At 42.1% G+C, this 439-nt stretch overlaps 1 long non-coding RNA gene across 1 annotated transcript; it reads left to right on the forward strand.

The window, feature by feature from the left end:
- Positions 1–429, forward strand: LOC109508671 (uncharacterized). Its single transcript, XR_002166729.1, has 3 exons — positions 1–68; positions 151–235; positions 326–429. It is a non-coding gene; the product is annotated as an uncharacterized LOC109508671 (long non-coding RNA).
- The last annotated feature ends 10 nt before the right edge of the window (positions 430–439 follow it).

Here is a 439-nt window from a genome sequence, read left to right on the forward strand (position 1 = left end):
CTGTTGGCATTGTTGGCCGTGGCCGAGCATGCAGGGGAGTTTGAAAAGATCATTGCATTGTCACAGAGGTAACTTTGAAACAAAAATAAAAAACACGCTCCCAGTTTTCATTTTTATTTTTTAATAGCTAACTTATTTCTTCATTTTTAGATTCCCAGGGTTTGTGTTGCCCTGCCTGGGTGTCCACCCTGTTCAGGAAGTATCTTCTGACCAACACAGAAGTGCTTCTCTACAGGTAAGAATCCAAAATTAACCCGAACATCCTTGGACATGTACTGCCGTGTCCATTTACAAACTGTGCAACACTTTCTTGTTGTGTGCACAGGACCTGGATGCTGCTCTTCCCCTGATTGATAAATACAAAGACCACCTTGTGGCCATTGGAGAGGTAGGAAACACTGACATCAAAGTAAATGTGAACCCTAACAGTTCTTAAATC

Source organism: Hippocampus comes, unplaced genomic scaffold, assembly GCF_001891065.2.
Source record: "Hippocampus comes isolate QL1 unplaced genomic scaffold, H_comes_QL1_v1.1 C16453247, whole genome shotgun sequence".
Classification (NCBI taxonomy): domain Eukaryota; kingdom Metazoa; phylum Chordata; class Actinopteri; order Syngnathiformes; family Syngnathidae; genus Hippocampus; species Hippocampus comes.